We start from the raw sequence: 16,586 nt of genomic DNA, 5'->3' as shown, positions 1-16,586 counted from the left end.
CCAGTGCTTCTAGACAAACACACATTACTAACTCCCTCTAACAGGCCAAGATCCTCTACTGGGTGCCCCTTTATAAACAACACAACCAAAGCAAACACATTAGGCTTTTATACAGTGCATGGACACGAAGAATACATGATACACCAAACAAAAGGACTTGTTAGGTACCACTTTGGATCTTCTGAGGTTTAGCATCTTTCACAAAATCTCTGTAGTCTTTAGAATAGATATATCTATGTAGTCTTTAGAATAGAAACTGTGGGGAATTGATGTAAAATCTGTGGGTGTAGTCTTGGCACGGCTGTACCAGGAGGACAGAGGCCTGAATCTTGAGGAAGCCTAGATAAGGTAACATGGAGAACAAGACTCTCTTGCAGCACTAGGAATAGGCTGTAGTAAATGCCAACTCCCAACGTTTTCTTTTTCTTTTTTAACTCAGGCTGATGTTATCAGAGATGCTTCAAGCTCCCACAGCCAGTTGGTTGTGGTCTCCCAGTTTCCACAGAAGAGAACCCCTGTTTTTAACAAGTGGAGTCCCGGAGGATCAACCTCCATACGTTCACAGTTCTGAGAAATTAACTAGAATAGGTCGAACAAATGTTCAAGTTTGAGGATGATCTGCATGGTTCTGACGGGTTAGAGTAAAGGAGCTGCTGAGGTCTAGCAGAGGGTGTACTGAAGAGGAGTGGCGAGAGAATGGAACATTGTGGGTGCCAGAGATGGTGCAATAAAAAGTGGAAAGTTTGAGTGGGAGCATGACACTTGATCTTTCAGAAAGGACGGACAGTCTATAATTGTCTTGGAGCCTCTGCACTATCGCAAGAGGTGGAACATAGTGTGTCTACTGAGCATTTCAAAGACATAATAAACATGTTAAACCATTAGGGCTAGGACTTGATGCCTTTCATGCTATAAAAAAGCTTTCAAAATGGTGCTGGCAGCCAGAGAGGTATTGAAACTGATAATGTAAAATGTGTTCACAATTATTAATCATTTTGAGATTTGTAAAATGTTATTGATATTGGTGCAACACAGATAACAAGTGTTAGATAGTAGCTTCAAAGATGCCCCTGGCTGGATTCCCATGTGTTCTTATTTAACAGTTTGATATCTTGCCAATAGACAATGCACACACTTCTTTGTATACATTAAAAATACAACTTATTTATTTAAAAAAACTTCCATCCAACATACATTTGTTCCTTCACAACTCTATACATATCCTCTGTACTACACTAATCGTAATAACAAACCTATTCTAAAAAACAAAAACATGAATATACCAATGGTAAAACAAACACTATCCTTATTAATTATACAAAATGTATTTTTTTTAGGTGCAAAAATATGGATTAAAGCAGCACTTCAACTTCTTTTATAAAGGGGAAATTCAGTTGAAGACAAAATGTGAATCCACCAACAGGAGAGTTACCAATAATAAAAAGGTCGGTATTATTTGTACCAGATACAGTTGATAATATACAAAATATAATTCTAGCAGCACTTCAACTTCTTTTCTAGAAGGTAAATACAATACTGGAGACAATGAGCAGATCATAAGTGCAAAGTATTCTAAAAACCACTAACAGAAATGTACCTATTTTACATAGTGAATTATGTATGCAAGATAGAGTTCTTTTTGTGCAAAATATGGGTTTTGCAGCTGGGAAAGGGCCAATGATATACCGACATCGCTGTTATTTGTGCAAAATATGTTTATTTGGGTGCAGTAATTTGTGTGGGAAATAACATTTTAGCAGCGAGATGTCAGAACCAAATAAAATTATAAAGAGTGGCTACCTTAAAGGTCCATCAGGTTCTTGCTTCATATCTTATTACATGGTATACCATTAATAGGTCAAGACTATTTTACAGGACTCACAAGTCCTAGATAGTTGGATCAGCACATTCCATAAAATACATCCAATACTATGAGCTACCCAGAATAGCTACCCATTCAGCAACTACAGAGAAACGTTTCCCGACGGCGAAACACAAATTCATAATATTACACTTTACTGTCATTCCCTTGCTAATACGACGGACCTGTACATTTCTAAATACAGGGAGTAGCAGACTTCTTCTAAATATGTCAAAGTAAGTGCAAAATACAAATTATATATGGAAAAGACAAAGGAGCATTTTGACAGAAGGAGCAAATGCAACTTTACGCCCCTCTCGCTGAAGATACCCAAAGGGTACTCATACAATAACTCAAGGGCAGGTCGAGTTTTGCTTTTTAGGTCTCGCCCTGGAATTCGCATCCGAAGGATGCGTCCAGGGCGGAGACTTATAGTCGGCTGACACGGGGGAATGAGGGACACAAAACTGTGACGAGCGTGGATTGAGCTGCGTGCACGCGCGTCAACATTCACGCATGCGCACATCACAGCCACACGCATACACAGCACTCACGCATGCGCACATACACACGCATACACAGGCACACCCCCGTCACCTACACGCATACACAGAGACCCCTCCACACACACCAGCCCCTCTCCTCTCGGCTCCACACACACGCACACGCATTTACACTTACACAGACACGCAGGCACCCAGACAGGCAACCCCCCCCCCTCACACACACGCATACACACAGACTCCAGGACACATACACATACACACACACATGCACGCTCACACACATACACAGTCCGCCGCCGCGCGCGCGCACACAGATGCCCCCCGCCCCCCCCCAACAAGGCGACGCCCCACTCACCGGCATCCTCAGTGCAGCGGCTCCCACCGGCAGCAAGACTCTTCTTCCCTTCTTCGGCACCGGGGCGCAGGGTAGGCTCCTGCCTGCTCCGGTGCGCCAAACAATCGCGGCTCTTCCGTGGGAGGCGGGGTAGGCTCCCGCCCTCCTACTTCCGGTTGTCCCGCCCGGCCTGCCTGACTTCCTGGTAGAAGACACGGAATGTTCATGGCAAACAGACAGACAAAAAGTGTCTTAAGAATCTTTCGTGCGCCGGTAAAGTCATCGCGGTGCTGACCAGCAGAGGGAATGCACAAGGTAAGCGGCTCGCAAGGAGGTGGTGGGGGTGTGAGGCGAGGGACGTGATCTCGCTTAATTTAGTTTCGAGTAGAGCCCCCTGCCTCCCTCAACCGTGCCCCCTCCCCCGCTTGAAGGGGCCTGTACTATGCCCCTGGTGCCCATTTGGTTTGTATTGTAAGTTCGCAACTCATTATATAACACACGTTAGAGTTGCTCCCTGAGCCTATTCTTCAGGACATTGACACAGTTTAATTCCCTCACAGGTGGCCCGTGTGTGTGTTAATGTGTGTATATGACGTTGCACCTGTAGTTGTGAATGTACGCACGTCTGACTGGCGCGGAGGTGTGCATGCATACGTGTGCATCTATCTCTGGATGCGGGCAAGAGCAGAAATGTCCTCTCTCTATGTGTGCTTCAGTGGCCAGCCACTACTGCCTCTCCAAAGGACTTGCGGATTGCCTTGTGTTGCGATCAAACTCACTTCCGGATTTCAGTAACGCTAGGTGTTACCTGCGCATTATCAGGCAAGGCCTTTCAAGGGATGAGCTCCGGAGCTCATCTTTCTAACAACACGATCCGGCTGGAGCAGCGGGGACGGCTGAGGTGCTGAGAGGACTCGGTGCATCAGAACACTGATGCTGCAATGCAGGTTTTCTCTGAGCACTTACAGTCACTGTCACAACCGGCTTTCGTTTTCACTGTTAACAGCACATATTTCTTTTACAAGTGGGATTAAAGGAGGTAGGCAGAGGACCGTGTTCAACAAAAAGAGGGGACACGTATTGCATGCAATCCTCCAGAATTGGCACCGCTTTTACAATATACGCGCTGCTGTGATTTGAGGCCCTGTTGAACAGCTCCAACATTCACCAGACATCATTTCCTTCATGTAGAGACATGAAGAATGGCGGAGAGGGAGTTTTGAATATGAGGGACTATGTTAATGTAAAAAGGGCATAAAGTACACCCTGCCGTAATTCTGGTGCAGAGTGACTGCAAATCCTCCAGTGAGCCCACACTGAAGGCCAAGATTTGTCTGTGAGATACGGGAGACTCAGGGGCCCTCTTCAAATTCTGCCTGTGGGCCCCCTCCATTTTGCATTGCGTCATAGAGTGTAATGTGCTGTAGGGCACAAGGCGGCTGTCTGCTGCACATGGTACCTTTGTATATTTTCTTGTCTAGAACCAGATATTCCTTAATACTTCCCGGAAAATCTGTTCTTCTCGGAGGAGCTAGTGTGTCACCGAACAGGATGTGACACAGGGGTATCGGAGCTAGGGGAGTCAGAAACGCTAACATCATGGAAGGGCCTTTAATGGTGCAGGTTTGATGATGGAATACCTTTCTGCTCTTACATTATTTAAGGAAATGTGCTCCCTGTGCTTTCCAGTGAGGAGTGTTGAGTGTCCGGTGTAGTACAGAAAAATGGACATGCATCCTCGGATCAGATTGTGGCAGCTAGACATGCAGCAGAAGTTCGTTGTCACTCGCTTCCATTTCTGCACATTCAAGCACCTTGGACCGGAAAACGTACGCTTGTCCCTAATGTAACAAGCGCGAGGCCAGGTGCTGCAGCAACATTACAGTACTCCATTGCCGTGGGCCCAGAGCCATGAACTAGGTTTAAACCTTCTCTAATCTCAGTTCCTTCGTTAATCAGATGCACCGACCAGAGCCGTAGCCTCCATTAGCGCAGCAGGAGCATTGGTGCCGGGGTTCAGAGGCTCTATGTAGACACCCAAACACACACACACGGAGTGACAGTGAGTGCGAAGTGACAGTGAGTGCGGAGTGACAGTGAGTGCAGAGTGACAGTGAGTGCAGAGTGACAGTGAGTGCAGAGTGACAGTGAGTGCAGAGTGACAGTGAGTGCAGAGTGACAGTGAGTGCAGAGTGACAGTGAGTGCAGAGTGCGTGCAGAGTGACAGTGAGTGCAGAGTGACAGTGAGTGCAGAGTGACAGTGAGTGCAGAGTGACAGTGAGTGCAAAGTGACAGTGAGTGCAGAGTGACAGTGAGTGCAGAGTGCGTGCAGAGTGACAGTGAGTGCAGAGTGAGTGCAGAGTGACAGTGAGTGCAGAGTGACAGTGAGTGCAGAGTGACAGTGAGTGCAGAGTGACAGTGAGTGCAGAGTGACAGTGAGTGCGGAGTGACAGTGAGTGCAGAGTGCGTGCAGAAACAGTGAGTGCAGAGTGCGTGCAGAGTGACAGTGAGTGCAGAGTGACAGTGAGTGCAGAGTGACAGTGAGTGCAGAGTGACAGTGAGTGCAGAGTGACAGTGAGTGCAGAGTGCGTGCAGAGTGACAGTGAGTGCAGAGTGACAGTGAGTGCAGAGTGAGTGCAGAGTGACAGTGAGTGCAGAGTGACAGTGAGTGCAGAGTGCGTGCAGAAACAGTGAGTGCAGAGTGCGTGCAGAGTGACAGTGAGTGCAGAGTGACAGTGAGTGCGGAGTGACAGTGAGTGCGGAGTGACAGTGAGTGCAGAGTGACAGTGAGTGCGGAGTGACAGTGAGTGCGGAGTGACAGTGAGTGCGGAGTGACAGTGAGTGCAGAGTGACAGTGAGTGCGGAGTGACAGTGAGTGCGAAGTGACAGTGAGTGCGGAGTGACAGTGAGTGCAGAGTGACAGTGAGTGCAGAGTGACAGTGAGTGCAGAGTGACAGTGAGTGCAGAGTGACAGTGAGTGCAGAGTGACAGTGAGTGCAGAGTGCGTGCAGAGTGACAGTGAGTGCAGAGTGACAGTGAGTGCAGAGTGACAGTGAGTGCAGAGTGCGTGCAGAGTGACAGTGAGTGCAGAGTGACAGTGAGTGCAGAGTGACAGTGAGTGCAGAGTGACAGTGAGTGCAGAGTGACAGTGAGTGCAGAGTGACAGTGAGTGCAGAGTGCGTGCAGAGTGACAGTGAGTGCAGAGTGACAGTGAGTGCAGAGTGACAGTGAGTGCAGAGTGACAGTGAGTGCAGAGTGAGTGCAGAGTGACAGTGAGTGCAGAGTGACAGTGAGTGCAGAGTGCGTGCAGAGTGACAGTGAGTGCAGAGTGACAGTGAGTGCAGAGTGACAGTGAGTGCAGAGTGACAGTGAGTGCAGAGTGACAGTGAGTGCAGAGTGACAGTGAGTGCAGAGTGAGTGCAGAGTGACAGTGAGTGCAGAGTGAGTGCAGAGTGACAGTGAGTGCAGAGTGACAGTGAGTGCAGAGTGACAGTGAGTGCAGAGTGACAGTGAGTGCAGAGTGACAGTGAGTGCAGAGTGCGTGCAGAGTGACAGTGCGTGCAGAGTGACAGTGAGTGCAGAGTGACAGTGAGTGCAGAGTGACAGTGAGTGCAGAGTGACAGTGAGTGCAGAGTGACAGTGAGTGCAGAGTGAGTGCAGAGTGACAGTGAGTGCAGAGTGAGTGCAGAGTGACAGTGAGTGCAGAGTGAGTGCAGAGTGACAGTGAGTGCAGAGTGACAGTGAGTGCAGAGTGACAGTGAGTGCAGAGTGCGTGCAGAGTGACAGTGAGTGCAGAGTGACAGTGAGTGCAGAGTGACAGTGAGTGCAGAGTGACAGTGAGTGCAGAGTGCGTGCAGAGTGACAGTGCGTGCAGAGTGACAGTGCGTGCAGAGTGACAGTGCGTGCAGAGTGACAGTGCGTGCAGAGTGACAGTGCGTGCAGAGTGACAGTGCGTGCAGAGTGACAGTGAGTACAGTCACTCAGCACCACCACATTATCAGTCAGAACCACCACAGCATCACTCAGAACCACCACAGCACCACTCAGCACCACCACAGCATCACTCAGCATCACTCAGCACCACCACAGCACCACCATAGCACCACTCAGCACCACCACTGCATCACTCAGCATCACCACAGCCCCATTCAGCACCACCACAGCATCACTCAGCACCACCACAGCACAAATATGTTCTCTCAATGTTTCAAGCTTTATTACAAATGTCACAAAAAGATGTTAATATTTCACTTCTGTTCTTGGATTTTGTTACAATAAAATACACTGAACATAATCTTCACAAAAGTTATTTACAAAAGTTTAAGCTATTGCCATTATAAATTACAATCACTTTTATTAAGTATTAAAAAAAATTAAAAGCCATTGTTATTTGTAATATCAATACATCTAAGTCACGTAAATACAAATGTTGCATTACAAATGCTATAGGTGTCACATTTGCGAAAGTTATAACTACTGGCATTGTAAATGACAAAGCTATTAATTTAGCTATTTTCAAAACCAACACATAAATGAACGTTTGGTGAATTTCCATTAAAATATTTGACTTTTTTACTAAGATATTATTATACTGTTTTATGCAAACAAAATTTAGATACTGCATAAATAACTTTAATAAAACATATTTTATATGAAGCTTTTTATGTAAAAAAAAAATATAGCATAAAGCAAAAAACAATTGCCATTTACAATGCTAATAGCTCAAACTTAAATAATGCGAGACCTATTGCATTGCAAATGCTTGTTATACAATGGGACCCAAAATACCACCTTTCCAGGTTTCTAGTAGATCATGACGATATAATATTGCTCCAAACACCGGATTCAGAACTTTAACCCACAAACTAGGATTACATCGGATGAAAGTCCATCGAGACCTTGAACGCTACAGCTTTTCAGACCTTTTATATAAGCCTCAATACTACTTACTGAGGGGAACAATAAACTCTGCCATCCCATTCTCTGGTAGCCCAGGAAACATACTCCCCATTACTCCCCTATTTTCTTCGCTCAGCTTTTACAACTGTGATATATACCCAAACAATGCTTCTTCAGGTACCAGCACGGCTACAATTTTTGTTTTAGACAGCCCAAGGTCACTACTAGCCATGTTCCAGAAGGTCTTTAGGGTTTCAGAACATGGGGAGACAACTGCCGTTGTCCATGCTTTCTCCTTCCACCTTATTAGCCTTAATTATTTTCTATAAGTTTTCCTGTGTGTTTTAATAGGCATTCCGTATTAACCCCACCTATCCTATATGCCACCCTTATGTTCTTATTTAATGTAGACTGCCCACGCCTTGTCAGGAAGATATATACCCTTCCTAACACGACCACTATTAGAACTCGCTATTGCCATATCCCTTAGGGAAATAGTTACATTCTCAAAATCATGTACTATTTACAGAGCTGATTGTTCTGAGATCTCAAGAGCTCCATCATACCATTTATGGTTTGAGATTTTTGTTTTGCTGACCGCAATAATCTGCAACCATTTCTGCAGTATATTAGCCAACTATGCTGCCAATGCGCTCTTAAATCAGCGCCACTATACAACAAGAGCATGAGTGGTTTATAGTCGCTACCTGCTAGATCGCCTATTACTAGGACCTTTACTATGCGAACATTTTCAGAGGAAATTATTACATTCACAGTATGGACACCCTCCCATTATCAAAGGAGAGCTGGGCCGGCTGGTCGCCTACACATATATCATTAATAATGGTCATGTTCAAGCTGTCTAATGGTGTAACTAATGTTCAAGCTGTCTAACTGTGTAACTAATTGTCTGCCAATCCCATTTCCCCGCTGGCGCAGTAATACTGGACATGGAATCCCCAAAGCATTTTCTTTCTTCAATTGAAAATCGTCCTTTAAAGGGTCTGGGGGAATCTTTGCATTGAATTTTCCCATCAATAGAATGGCACATCAGGAAAAAAAAGGTTAACCTCATCCATTAGAACTGCTGGCTATTTCTGTTGTTTTTCATGCCTTTTTTTCGGGGGGCGTATTAACCAGTATTAAATCTGGGAAACAGTTTTTCGCCATTTTTTCTTGCTTTTTTAGTGACTGACCGGGGACTGACATTGTAAAAAACTGGTAAATTCCTTGAATAGGATGACCCCAATAATTTCATATTTTACAGCCATCATAATAGCTAAACCACCCAGAGGGCATCAAACTGCCCAGAGGGCATCAAACTGCCCTTCAAGAGCTTTTGTACTAAAAACTGTAATCGCTCCATCCCACATCCTCCAATTCCCAGGTCTCTTGCAATGCAATAATCATAACCTTTTTATCTTCTATAACAGACACAAGGTTCCCTCTCAGACCACCAATATTTAATGACAAAATTAACCCCAGCTTCATCAGAATCTGCAGAATAGTGGTGTTGAAACCCCCTTTTTTGCATTAATTGTTCCCTCAATCCAATTCCAGTTGTTATCATGCTGTTCTGATAGTTCTTCACGGTTGGTAAACATTTGCTTCCCTTTCTCTCTTTTAGCAATGAAAATCCTGCCAGACTCAGCAACCTTGTGCGACAAGGTTGCTGAGTCTGGTGGGATTTTCATTGTGAAAATATTCACCAATTGGAGGACCTAATCCACTTCCTCATAGGGGTTAACTACAATTCCCCTACTCCACATTTGCTCAGCCTCTCACTGAAAGGACTCACTCCATCAAATGTGGGATATGCAGTCTTGATTCGGATGGGATGAATGCACTGCTTGTATTTATTTTTTGGCTCTCTGAGTTCCTTAATTTAGTTGGTGCACTAGAAGGTAATACCGAGGGTCCAACGGCATTCAGTATACTGACAACGTCGTGGATCTAAAGATACTCTAGAACCATCCCTTCATAGGCACTCAAATCATTGTCTCCTTGTTTTAAGCAGACTTCCACTCTGTAATTTAATTCATTCAACCGAGATGGCAATGTTTGACATTATGATGAAAATGCCAATAATCATGTAAACGAAAAAAGAAAATGATATGAACCACATTTAACGATTACAAATAAAATGATCATTGAATGAATTAAATTACAGAGTGGAAGTCTGCTTAAAACAAGGAGACAATGATTTGAGTGCCTATGAAGGGATGGTTCTAGAGTATCTTTAGATCCACGACGTTGTCAGGATATGCAGTCTTGCCATGTATGGCCACTGGTATATCATGGCCCCACATCACAGACTTATGAACTGGGTCATATCTACTCACCATTACTGATTCAGTCGGATTAAGGGCCGTTGATTGAGAATCAGACCTAAGTCAGAAGTTGATTGGGCTGCAGGGATGTCATAGTGCAGGTCCATCGTAGGGAATTTGTCCATTCTTAAACTTTTCTTGTTTATCCCGCGTAATTCCTTTTTACCTTTCTTTTTTCCTTTCTTTTGCTGGGCTTAGCTGCAGATTCCTCAACATTGGATGCCAGGTTTTCACTCTTAGGATTTTTTTTAAATGGGAAGACTTCCCTACTTTTCCCTAAATCAGGGACATGGGGCCTGACGACCTTTCCCTCCCCCATGACGCCTCTGCTGGACAATCCGGCGTTCCCCCCTGGCAGTTCCCCGAGCTCATTCCCGCAATGGCGACAATCCGAATGTCGCTCCGCGGGCCACCTATTCGACACGGAGGGCTTCATGACATGGGACGTCGTGATAGCAAACTACTCACTGGATAAGCCACTCCGCTATCAGTACTTCCAGCTTAGGCACTGGCTGACACACGCCGATGTGGCGCCTTTGGCTGGCCGCCCCCTCACCCCCTATGAGCGTTGGATTGTGACCAAGACGTCAGACACAAGGTCCATCACGGAATTATATCAGATGCTGTCCCCACCCCCCCCTACGGAGAAATCTGCTGGGCAGAGGCGCTGGGAGAGGGAACTGGGGCGCACTCTTTCGGCTAAAGAATGGCGAGACGTGTACCACCGTGCTCACCACACGGCCAGGAATACCGCTAGCAGGGAGGCGGCGGTCAAGATCGCCTACTACTGGCACTTGACCCCTGAGCGTCTACACCAGGGGAATCCGAGCAAAGACCCTAAATGTTGGAGAGGGTGCGGGCACACGGGGACCATGCTACACATCCTGTGGGACTGTACTGAGGTACAGGAATATTGGACGGCGGTACTCAAGGACATAGACACTCACTTTGACACCGACATTCCACGGTTCCCAGCTTATGCTGTTCTTGGGCTGCCGAACGACCTGACGTTCCCCCTCAAGTCCATGAGGGGAAAACAGATGGGACTGGCAATGGGGGCAGCGACGCAGCACATCTTGTCACTATGGGGGTCCACTAGGCAGCCCACACACACGGGGTGGTTACATCGGTTATGGTACATCATGGGGATGGAAAGGATACAGGCCTCGCTTACTCAGTCCTCCGAAACCTTCAGAGAAACCTGGCGACCACTCATCTCTCTACTCTCCCAGGAATTCACGGAGCTCACATGCCCGAGGTATCTCCGGGTCCTGAAATTGGCGGAGGGGTTTAGAGATGAAAAGACCAGAGCGGAACACAAAGTCTAGCCTATACACCGTACAACCACCTTTAGGCGCTACAAGGAACACACCGGGCGGGAGGAGGGAGGTTGGGGGGGGTTTGGGGGTTGTTGGAGGGGTGGGATACTGTTGGGGTTGGGTGGGAGGGAGGGCCTGTTGGGGGGTTGGTGGAAAAGAGTTCGGATGGCTGCAGGGGGGCGTGTCCCCCCGCCACGCAAGCATACTCGGGCACCCGGACTTGCCTCACTTCATGGACACACAATGGGGTGCGCTGCAGGGTCGGGGACGGGCGCCACGACATAGCCCTTTGTTTCTTCAAATATTGTATGTATGACATTGCTTTGTGGAACTCAATAAAAATATATTTGATCAAACAAAAAATCAGGGACATGGCTAGGCATTGCCTCCCCGTTGTTAATAACCTCTGGGACTGTAAGAACGTCTTTAAAGAGGGCTTCCAAATGGGATAAGTCTACTGACAGGTCAGACTGCCTAGACCCATCTACTTGAACACCTACCTCAATAAAGCTAGATATAGAGCTTTTGATACTAATCAAACTACCATCACCAACTGGTTTTAAGGGTATGCTCTGAACTATCTGTAGACTTCACCAACAAAAACGAAATAGATGACAAAATAAGCTCAAGGTTTTGGAATGACTTAGAAAAACGCACAAAGTTCTATGAAATGTTATTAGGTGGATTCGAAGTCTGGGCACACTGAAATATTTGATAAAACAACATTTGTAATACTTGGGGTACTAAAAAGCATTTCCATAAAATTTTTCTGTAATAAAGGTGTTCCAGGCGGTAATTCCATACATTTTTACCACCCCAAAAACTGGGTTAAAGGATGAAATATCGGGTAGTGTTTAGTCCAAGACAATAGTAGACTGTGAGGCTAATTGACCCTCCTTAGCATTACAAACTAGTTAACAACCCCTAGATGGGCTTATTTTTTACTTAATTTTTTAACTAGAATGTGTTGCTTGATCTATTTGATCTTGTTGTTGTTTTGAGATCTGGGGCCCATGAAAGTCCTCTACTGACACAGCCGGGTGAGTTTTAACAGCTTTCAGTGCTACATTCAATGTTGTCTGCACCACTGAGCTGTAGGTAGAGTTCTCTTAAGATTGTTTTTGAAAATAATTAGGTATTATTCCCTGCCCTTTGAGAGATCCTAAATGACTCTTTATTTCTTAGAGGATTAGATTTTGTTTTTTGTCATAGACTGGTAGATAGTACTCTTACCGATCTGAGTTTTCTTGCCAGCATAATTCCAGACATCTGCAGCACACGACTGATGTGAAGTAGTCCGCACTGGGTCTTATGCAGCAGTTCGATTCGGAAAATGTAGCTGAATGCCATATAAGCTCTGGAAACTCCAGTTACATGGTCACACTAGGATATCTAACTGGGAAGCAGTGCAGTGAGCGAGCAGTAATGGTTTTCTAAAATGCCTTATAGCATCCACTACTTAGAGAAGGTAGTTGGTGGGTTCTAGTCGCTCTGACTGGCTAGAGGAGCGCCGGTTGACAGTAGACCAGGGTAGCAGCAAACACCGAGAGGCGCACAGGCCTCATGCAGCTGTTTGTGTGTCATGCCGTGCCCACTCTGACTCACCTCACCCCGCCATGCCAAGCAAAACCGAGCCACAGGAGCGCCCGGGAGCGGGGGTAACAAGATCAGCACAAAGAGCCATCCTTGGGTAGCAACAGTCAGACAAGTAAGTGGATGGAAGTGTAGGAGATAAAGATTATACCAAAATTCTCAGAGGCCTCCAAGGTTTCCTCTCCTTCTCGTTCGCGTCTTCCTCTGCGCCATTTCTCGGTTTCCAAAAGTGATGCATCAGGCTCTCTGTCAGGACTAGCACGTCTCATTTTGCAGATGACTCCTTAGGACAATCTTCTTTGCAGGATTAATATACACTGGAGATTTTAAAAGTTGGTCTGTGACGCAAGCTTTTAATGAAGAGATGGTGACTTGATTACAATGTCATGCAAAGTCTGAAACAAATGTCAGTGTAATTAGTGTTGGCAAAGTCAATAGGTCTCGACTATGCAATTAATTAGCTTAGTCAATGTTTTTGCCATGTTGCACAGCAGCACGTCTGTAGGTTTTAAGAAAAAAAGTGCTTGGATGTGACCAGCACTGGCTACCTTATAACGCTCTTTTTCATAAATTTCTAGCAGAAGGGTGGGTCATGAAGCATTTTAAAGGGAGGGTGTAGGTGCCTCCAGGCACCAATAAAGAAAAAAAGGCCATAACACAGGTTTTTTAATAAAAAATCTTTTTTTTTTTTTAACTTTCTGCAACATGGCTAAAGCAATAACAAAGTCAAAAGGTCATGCAGGCGAGCCCTACTGGCTTTGCTAATGCTGATTTTCTTTCTAGTGGGATGGAAAGGTGGGTGGCACAAGCAACAACACAGGATTAGGAGAGTGGGAGAGGGCCAGCAACAATGCGAGACCGGGGAGGGAGGGAGATGGCAAGCAACAACAAGGGATCTGTAGGGTGGAAGAGAGCAAGTAGGAGTGAATGATCAGGAGGGTGGGAATGGACAAGGAACAGGGTGTAGGGGGTGGGGGAAGCAACAAGATGAATAGGGTGGGGGGGAAGCAACAACATGGAATGAGGTGGGACAGCAAGAAACATGGAGGATGGCAAGTAACAACATGGAGTGGCCCAAGAGGGGGAAAGTGCAACACAAAGTGGTACAGGAAAGTAGGAGGGGACAAGCAACAACACAGACTGAGGGCGAAGCAACACCATTGAGCAGGGTGGAGGAGGCAATCAACAACGTGGAGAGGGGAGGGAGGGTTTGAAGGTGAAAGGTACCAACACGGAGAGGGGTGGGAGGGGGCAAGTAACAGAATGGATAGGGATAGCATGGGCGAAACAACAACACCAAACGGAACAAAGGGTAGGAGAAAGCAAACCACAACACAGAGAGGGATGTAAGGGGGCAATCAACAACAGAGAGAGGGAAATCGACAATAGAGAGAAGGAAATCACCAACACAGAGAGAGAGGTGGGAGGGAGCAAGCAATGACACATCTCAGAAGGAGGGGCAGCAAGGAGGGCGTAAATGGCTCCTGAACCCATTAAATAAAAACTTTCAACCATGCTGTACATCAGCAGTCCTCATGTGCAAAATTATTGACAAAGATGGGTAATCAAGACCTACTGACATTGCCAATGATGTGTTTTTTCAGGCAAGATGGGAGAGGGCAGGCAACAACATATGATCAGGAGGCTGGAAGGGAAACCAGCAACATCGTAGGATCAGGAGGGTGAGAGTGGGACAAGCAACAACGGAGGATCAGGAGGAGGACAAGAAACAACACAGGAACGAGAGGGTGGGAGGAAAGGGGGGCAAGAAACATGCAAGAGTGGGCAGTGGAAGTGGGGACAAGCCACGTGGATAGTGAGAGTGGGTTGGGCACAAGAGGGAGCAGGCAATGCGCGAGGGCAAGCAATGGGATGGAGCGGGTGGGAGGGGGCGAACAACAACACTGATGGGGCAAGCAACAAAATGGAGTGGGACAGGAAGGTGGGAGTGAGCAAGCAACAAACACAGAACGAAGGGGCAAGCAACAACGCAGAGAGGGACGGGAGGGTGGAAGTGGGCAAGCAACAACACAGAGCAGGGCAATAGAAGAGCAGTCAACAACACCACAGAAGGACGGATGGATGGGTAGAGGGGGTCAAGTACAACACCACGTACAGGGATGTTAGGGTGGGGAAGTAAGCAATAACACAGAGTTTTACGGGTAGGAGGGCATGAGGGAGACGATCTGTAAACATTAGCACTCTTATTGAGTGCTTCAAATTAAAAAAAAGCTTCAAAACAACGATTAGTGGGAGAACACAAGTACTTGGGCCATGCTCCAGGGGAGGGACAAAAACATGAAGCCAACAAGGGCAGACCAAAATGAAGAAAGGAAATAAGAGTAATGATGAATCGAACCAATTGTAAGCAATTGGCAGGTTCTAAACCAACTGTAATCTAAAAAAACCTCTGGCAAGTGACAGTGCAGGCAATGTCTCAGATAAGACCTAAAAAGGCCACACATGACCTCTGTTCCACCCGTTCCAGCTGTTAAGCAGCACAGGTCAGTTGGAAGTCTGCCACTTTTCTCCTTCTCAGGTCAACTTCAAGAGAAAGGCAGTTTTCTTCGTTACTACAAAGCTCTACATATTTGGCTTAAATTCTATAATGGGAAATTAGGAGCAATTACTACTTACCTGATATTACTGAAGGAATTGAACCCTGCCAGGGCCACCACTATGCCTGGGTCACCACTCTGCCAACATAAACTCAATGGTATAGCAATTAGGCACTACTATTGTACATACTAGTGGAGAATAGGGTCAGTGAGAATCACTACTGGCACAAAAATACAACTGCAGGAAGAGGTGTTCTTCTGATGTTTCCAGTAGCTAAACAAAAACAGCCAGGGGTACAAATGTAAAGTTGGCAGTCAAAAATATGCCGCTCCTAATCAGGGCAGACACCTCAATAAAGTGAGGCAAGATTACCTAGTCACAGTTCCAAATTACTGAAAAAGCCTGGAAAATAACATTTTTAAGTGTAAAGAAGAACTCAAGCAGACTCGTCCCTTTCCTGTTCGCAATCTATTCAAGCTTCACAGGCAGAGAGAGGTCCACAGTACAAACCATTCCCTGAGTGAGAGGCTGGTGATCTTTTAAAATCAGTTCGGAGCAGCAAGAGTAATGTACTAATACTGTTAAACTAGTAAAGTGAATTTTAAGTCGGTACAGTAGAATTTACCACCAGGAGGTATTCTTCCCTACAGCAAAGGGTGGCATTTGCTGACAAGAAGTCAAACCTCAGACGGGATTACATGGAAATTGACTGGAGCAATGTTGGGGCAGCTAGCTACATTTCAGGGGCAATCGGGCGAAGGAATAAACTTCAATTATAGTGCTGTCTCTCTTCTCATTTTTTAAGTATTTTATGTAAAATGGATTTTTTAAATGAAGGTTTTTGCTGTGTGACAAACTTATTAATATATTTATGAACATCAAGGGCGTTTTTTGATGGGAGCGCGTATTGTTGGGCGGCAAATTGATTTTTTGTAAATGGAATATGAATTGTATTCAATGTTTGTCTTATTTATAATGTGTTATAGGTAGCATGTAATGTGATCTGTGCTTTGTTGGTTTTACATTTTAACCGAATAAAGTAAACTTTTACTTGACTTGACTGGAGCAATGCATCAGCACAGGCTGTGATCCAAGCAAGAATGATGCTGCCTGTGAAGGTGGTGACCATCATTAATTACATTTTTGAGATGCAGTTTTGAGCTTTAACAAGCACTAATCCCATTT

General features: G+C 45.7%; 1 protein-coding gene across 1 annotated transcript in view; it reads right to left on the bottom strand.

Annotated features, from left to right (window-relative positions):
- Positions 1-16,586, bottom strand: part of IPPK (inositol-pentakisphosphate 2-kinase) — a 311,737-nt gene that overhangs the window by 242,223 nt on the left and 52,928 nt on the right. The gene's annotated exons all lie outside the window — the stretch shown is intronic.

Source organism: Lissotriton vulgaris, chromosome 9, assembly GCF_964263255.1.
Source record: "Lissotriton vulgaris chromosome 9, aLisVul1.2, whole genome shotgun sequence".
In the NCBI taxonomy this organism is placed as follows: domain Eukaryota; kingdom Metazoa; phylum Chordata; class Amphibia; order Caudata; family Salamandridae; genus Lissotriton; species Lissotriton vulgaris.
The sequence above is the reverse complement of the archived record's forward strand: the minus strand, read 5'-3'. Positions and strand labels throughout refer to the sequence as shown.